This window comes from Arachis stenosperma, chromosome 5 (assembly GCF_014773155.1).
Source record: "Arachis stenosperma cultivar V10309 chromosome 5, arast.V10309.gnm1.PFL2, whole genome shotgun sequence".
Classification (NCBI taxonomy): Eukaryota; Viridiplantae; Streptophyta; class Magnoliopsida; order Fabales; family Fabaceae; genus Arachis; species Arachis stenosperma.
In genome coordinates, this window is record NC_080381.1 from 98,479,346 (window position 1) to 98,486,102 (window position 6,757).

Sequence of the window (6,757 nt, forward strand, 5' to 3'; positions counted from 1 at the left end):
AGGTGGACCTTCAACTTGTCCGCCCTCTTTGGTGTGAGGTGGACCTTCAACTTGTCCGACCTCTTTGGTGTGAGGTGGACTTTAAACTTGTCCGACCTCTTTGTTGTGAGGTGGACTTTCAACTTGTCCGACCTCTTTGGTGTGAGGTAGACCTTTAACTTGTCCGACCTCTTTGGTGTGAGGTGGACTTTCAGCTTGTCAGACCACTTTGTGAAGTCTGACTTTCGACTTGTCTGACCTCTTTGGTGTGAGGTGGACCTTCAACGCGTCTGACCTCTTTGGTGTGAGGTAGACCTTCAACATGTCCGACCTCTTTGGTGTGAGGTAGACCTCTAACTCGTCCGACCTCTTTGGTGTGAGGTGAACCTTCAACTTTGTCTGACCTCTTCGGTGTGAGGTGGACCTTCAACGCGTCCGACCTCTTTTGTTTTTGATTGGGCGAGTTGATGGGATCTTCTTAGTGTTGCATATTTCTCAGCAGATATCCACAACAGACACTCGAAGGGGGTGTAATTGTGGTATTTTCTAGGCTTCTCTCCATGTTGATCTTCTTTTTTCTTGGACTCTTTATCCTTATCCCGAGAGGAGTAAGAATGTTCGGTTTTTGAGATCTCTCCTAGTCGAGAGTTTTCCTCCATGTTGATGTACTTCTCTGCTCGTTCTTGTACCTCGTTCAGAGATGTTTGGGTGCTTCTTGGATATTGAGTGGCTAAGAGGTCCTTCTCATAGACCATTGATGGGGCCCCTGATAGCTGCTTCTGTTGGCAGACTGTGTATGCCCAGACATGTTTTGTTGAATCTTTCCCTGTAGTTGCGAAGGCTCTCTCGATCTCCTTGCTTGATCCTTAATAGGCTCGGTGCGTGTTTGGCTTTGTCCTTCTGGATGGAGAGTAACAGATTGCATCTGAGGCCTCCGTGAAATACATCCTGCTTCTGAAATTGCTAAGATGATGGCTTGGATCTGATGTGTTGTCGTACGGGGTCATGTCTGGAGCTTTGAAGTCCTTTGGGACCTTTAGCTTTCATGATCTCTTTGGTGAATGGATCTTGGTCCTTGCAGGAGCTATCCTTATGAGAGGATCGATTAGCTTTGGCCTTGAGATCGGCTTCGAGTTTTAGGAGTTTGTCCTCCAATTTCCTGGCGTCGCTTTATCTCCCTTTGATGTAGGGCTTTATTTTAAACGGTCTTGAAGCGCCTCCATGGCTCCCGCATTTGGAGAATCCTTTTCGTTGTTAAGTTGAGGAGTATCCTTTGGTGTAGTGCCCGCGTTTTTGTGCGGCGTTCTATCTTCTAGATCTGAATCGTGGTCGTTGTCATGGTTGTCCGCCATGGTGGTGGGATGACTTCCAGGTTCCCCGGCAATGGCGCCAATGTTCCGATGTTTATCTGAAACTGTAGGTCGATCTCGGACGAGATCTTCCGTACTGGTCAGAGCTGTTGTGTCCGACTTGTTGATGGTGGCTGGAGCCGCCGTGTCCTACTTGTTGGACTTGGTGGTGGTGCTGATCCTTCATCCCCGGAGGGTAGGGGGTACCTGCAAGGGACTCCGATGCTTAAGTTAGCAAGGGTATTAAGCAGGTATTGAGTAGAATCAGAGTATGAGTTATACCTGGGTGCTCCAGTGTATTTATAATGGTGAGATGTGGCCTCCTGTGGATAAGATAAGTTAGTTATCTTATCTTATCTTTATCTTATCTTTAAGTGAGGTCATCTTATCTTCAAGGGAACCACCTTTATCTTTCTGGGCTTTGGCTGCCTTTAGATTGGGCTGTGTTTCCTTCGTTTTGGGCCTGCTTTGGGCTCCTTTGGCGAGTTGGCCGAGCTCTTTGAGAAGAGGTCGGGCATTTTGCCGAGCTCTTTGAGAAGAGGTCGGATAGTCTGACCTGAAGAGGTCGGTCGGCTTGTCGCTAAACATCCCGGGTCGGACAGCTTGACCCAGGGTATGAACAGTGCCCCTGCTTGAGTTCGATCTTTCCACGATATCATGCTTTTCAGAGCTTCGATCTCTTTGGAAGTCGTGCTCAAGCATCTGTCTGGCTTGTTTCTTCATTGCTTTGCAATCTTTGTAGATTTTCTAGAGGTTTGGTACTTCACAGTCCAACCTCTTTTGAGTGGTAACGTGGGTTTTCTACCCTTGCCATCTGGATCACGCCTTGCTTTAAGTTTGTGTTGACAACCCTCTGCTTTGGCGAAGTTGTCCTTGCGGCTTGATGTCTGGACTTTTAGTGATTTGTCCAATGACTTTTTTAGTGTTCTTTATGTAGAACCTTTTTTAGTCTCGGATGACATTCGTAGCCCTGTTTGAGATTGTGCCTTCTTTGAGTGGAGTTGTATCCCTTTTGGCTTAGCACATTTGAGCCTTAGGTTGTTTTCGAACCTTTATGGCTTGTTTCTCTCTTTTTTTTTTGAGATCATACTTGCACCTCCTACTTGCACCTCTTCTTTAGCTGACGTCGACCTGTATGACTTTGCCCCTGCTTGAGTTCGGACTTTTCCGTGAGACCGTGCTTTCAGAGTTTCGATCTCTTCGGGGAAGTCGTGCTCAAGCATCCTGACTTTGGTCGATCTTTGAGTGGTTTCTCCTTGTGTGAGTCTGATATTGCCCCTTTTTACTTTGTTGAGGGGACTTTTCAGCCTTCTTCCGACTTGTTTGTCTTCACTGTTTGGGCTTTTTAGTCATAATCCAACTACTTTTTTTTTTTTAGGTAGTGTTCCGATGGGGAACCTTTTTATAGTTTGTTTGGATGACTTTTTAGCTCTGTCTTTGAGGCTTGTGCTTTTCGCTTTTTAATTAGTGTCTTTTTTCAAGACTTCGTACCTTTTAGCAAAACATTCCTGGCCTTCCTCTGTCCGTTTGCGAGATGTCTTTGTCCGTTTGCGAGATGTCTTTGTTCGAGGTGGTCCTTGGGGCTAATTTGTCCGACGACCTTTTAGTGTTTTTGTAGAACACTTTTTAGTCATTCTGAACAATTTTGATAGCCTTGTCGTGGAGCCGTGGCTTTTTGGGCGGAGCTATGTCCGTTTTAGCGCACGTTTTTCGTTGGTCCGACTTCTTCTTGTTGGTCCAAGCTGTAGCTTTCGTTGGTCCGACTTCTTCTTATCAGTCCAAGCTGTAGCTTTCGTTGGTCCGACTTCTTCTTGTCGGTCCAAGCTGTTGCTTTCATTTGTCCGACTTCTTCTTATCGGTCCAATCTGTAGCTTTCCAAGTTATTTTCTGTAATCCTCTTTCTTGGACCTTGTTCAGGTCTCTTTCATGGATTACTTTTATAACTTGTTTTGTAGGAAACCGGCTTCGTTAGGTCGACCTCTTCTAAGTTGTTTTTGTAATCCTCTTTCTTGGACCGTTGTTAGGTCTCTTTCAGGGATTACTTTGATAACTTTTTAGTGGTAGGAGTCCGACTTGGTTATGTCGGTCTCCTTTAAGTTATTTTTTGTAGTTCTCTTTCTTGGATCTTTGTCAGATCTCTTTTAGGTACTACTTGTATAACTTTTTAGTGGTAGGAGTCCGACTTGGTTATGTCGGTCTCCTTTAAGTTATTTTTTGTAGTCCTCTTTCTTGGATCTTTGTCAGATCTCTTTCAGGGACTACTTGTATAACTTTTTGTTTTGGGCTGACTTTGTTATATCAGGCCCTTCTAAGTTAAAGTAATCCTCTTTAATAGGGTTGGCCAGACCTCTTTCCAGGGTTTACTTATAACTTGGGTTGACTTGGTTCGACTTCTTAACGTTCGACCAGTCCTTAAGTTATTATTTTAGCGATCCGTAAGACCTCGTCAGGTTCTTTTTTAGATCACTTTCAATAACTTCTTACATTATTCTGTGTTCATCTTTGCCGATTTGTAAGAAGTGGTTGTCATCTCTAGATCGTCCTTTGGGTCCCCGAATCAAACCAAGGAACCCGAATCAAGCTCTCCCTCAAATTCGGGTTCCCTGCCTCAAACAACCAAGTAGAATACGAGGCACTGTTAGCGGGTTTGAAGCTGGCTAAGGAGGTTGGAGCTCAGAAGCTTATCATCTTCAGCGACTCATAGGTAGTCACTTCACAAATAGCAAGATGCTACCAAGCCAAAGATCCCACCATGAAAAGGTACTTGGACAAAACAAGGGAACAGCTCGGACAATTCGGAGAATATGAGGTCCGTCACATACCCCGATAACAGAATGCCCGAGCCGACGCACTCTCAAAACTAGCCAGCACCAAACCAGGGGGCAACAATAGAAGCCTCATCCAAGAAATTCTGCAGAATCCATCAATCTCATAAGGAGAAAAAGTCCTGGCCATAACAGGTCAAGATCAAGGATAGATGACTCCCATAATTAACTACCTCAAAACAGAAGCACTCCCCACAGAGGAGAAGGAGGCAAAGAGGTTGAAACGGGAGGTACAATACTACACTATCATAAACAATACTCTATACAAAAGAGATTTCAATACCATTGTTAAAATGCGTGCCAACTTCCAACACAATGGAAGTTCTAGAAGAAGTACACAGTGGCATTTGTGGCAATCACCTCGGAGCGTAGGCACTCACCAAAAAAGTACTTCCGATAGAGTTTTATTGGCCAACCCTACAAAAGGATGCCATAAAATTCGTAAAGACATGTTCATCATGTCAGAAACATGCCAACTTTCACATCACCCCACCAGAGGAGCTCATCAGCGTGACCTCACCTTGGCCATTCGCAAAATGGGGACTCGACCTTCTCGGACCCTTTCCTCAGGGATCGGGACAAGTCAAATTCCTCAGAGTGGGGATAGACTACTTCACAAAGTGGATCGAGGCAGAATCCCTAGCTAACGCCACTGCTCAAAAAAGTCAAAAATTCCTATATAAAAACATCGTCACGAGGTTTGGGGTTCTATACTCCATCACCACAGACAATGATACCCAGTTCACATATGCAGGCTTCAGAAAGCTAGCGGCTGACTTGAATATAAAACAACAATTCACTTCCATAGAACATTCCCAAGCCAATGAACAAGCTGAAGCTGCCAACAAAGTCATACTGGCTGGGCTGAAATGGAGATTACAGGATGCAAAGGGAGCTTGGGCCGAGGAGCTCCCACAAGTCTTATGGGCATATCGAACGACGCCACATTCCACCACAAAGGAATCACTCTTCCAATTAGCGTATGGAATGGAGGCAATGATTCCAGTGGAGATTGAAGAAAGGTTACCTAAAGTGATCCACTATAGCGAAGAAGCCAACTCCCAACTTCAAAGGGAAGAGCTCGACCTACTTCCGGAAGTCTGAGAAAGAGCTCGGATTAGGGAAGAGGGATTAAAACGATGAATGGCTCCCATATACAATCAAAAGGTAATACAGTGAAAGCTGGAGAGGGAAAGCTGGCAGCAAACTGGAAAGGACCCTACCGAGTCATAGAAGTACTGGGGAAGGGCTACTACAGACTGTCCGAACTCGATGGGCGAGAGCTCCCTAGGTCATAGCACGCCTGCAACCTAAGAAGGTACTATAGTTAGGGATGATAAAGGATCTTGGGATAAGGCGCACTCTTTTTCCTGAAAAGGTTTTTTAACGAGGCGCCAAGCCAAGACCTACAAATCAACCGACTTAGAAGATAAACCTCTCGCATGTATATATTTCCATTTTCTTTTGAATAACATCTTTTTAGGTCTTCTACAAATGCTCAAGCCGCATTAATCTGAAACATTCATCGTCCGATTATAAAGCTACAGATCGGTAGAAAGTGAAAGTTAAATTCACTATGCGATCACGATAAAGACCAAAAATGAAAACCAAATTCATTCAAAGGTCGACCAAACGAGGGTTAAACCCAATCTCTACAAAATTGGCAAGGATGAAAATAGAATAATGCAAGAATTTATAGAAAGTGATCCATAGAAAGGACCTGACGAGATCCTAATAAAATGGATTGCTAAAAAAATAACTTAAAGGCTAACCGTCATATAGAAGTCGGACCAGTCACAAAAACCAAAGTTATAAGTAAAGCCCTAGAAAGAGGTCTGGCTAGCCCTATAAAACAGGATTACTATAACTTAGGTCCAAGAAACAAGTTATAAAAGTAATCCATGAAAGAGACCTAAACAAGGTCCAAGAAAGAGGATTACAAAAATAAATTAGAAGAGCCCGACATGATGAAGTCGGACTCCCACAAACAAGTTATAAAAGTAATCCCTGAAAGAGACCTAAACAAGGTCCAAGAAAGAGGATTACAAAAATAACTTAGAAGAGCCCGACATGATGAAGTCGGACTCCCACAAACAAGTTATAAAAGTAATCCCTGAAAGAGACCTGAACAACGTCCAAGAAAGAGGATGACAAAAATAACCTAGAAGAAACCGACAAACAAGTTATCAAAGTAATCCCTGAAAGAGACCTGACAAAGGCCATGAAAGAGGATCACTAGAAATAACTTGGGAAAAATTAAACACGATGAAGTCAGCCTCCCAAAAACTTTAACGTTATAAAAGGTAAATCCTAACAGAGACCTTACCAAGGCCCAAACAGAAAGTATTACTAGAAATAACTACAGGCTAAAGAGAGAAGGCCGACATGCAAAGTTGGACCCGACCTCAAAGAATCAAGCCACAAGTATAAAATACAAAGGCAATCCAAAGAGGTCGACAAGGCTCCAACACTCCCGAAAGAACCTGAAAAGGTACCAGGCAAGTGCAGACAAGCATATTGTGAAAAAAGCACAGGATCTAATAATAACAAACTCAAGAGGCTACCAAGGTCGGCCCCAAGGGCTTGGAAACTACTTTGTTTTTT